Here is a 227-nt window from a genome sequence, read left to right on the forward strand (position 1 = left end):
AGCGCGTACCAGTGAGTGGGAGACGAGGTTAGGGGGCTTCTGGAATCACATTTTACACAACGTGCCTGTCTACACAACAATGTCTGTGTGTCCTCTAGGGAATCAAACTCCTAGAACTAACTCAAAGTAGCCCCTATACATCCCTATGGAGGATACTCAATCATCGCACAGTTTTTCTTTCATTTCTATCTATAGTTGACCTTGATTGATGCTTTAAGGGTTTCGCA

This window comes from Gadus macrocephalus, chromosome 22, assembly GCF_031168955.1.
Source record: "Gadus macrocephalus chromosome 22, ASM3116895v1".
NCBI lineage: Eukaryota > Metazoa > Chordata > Actinopteri > Gadiformes > Gadidae > Gadus > Gadus macrocephalus.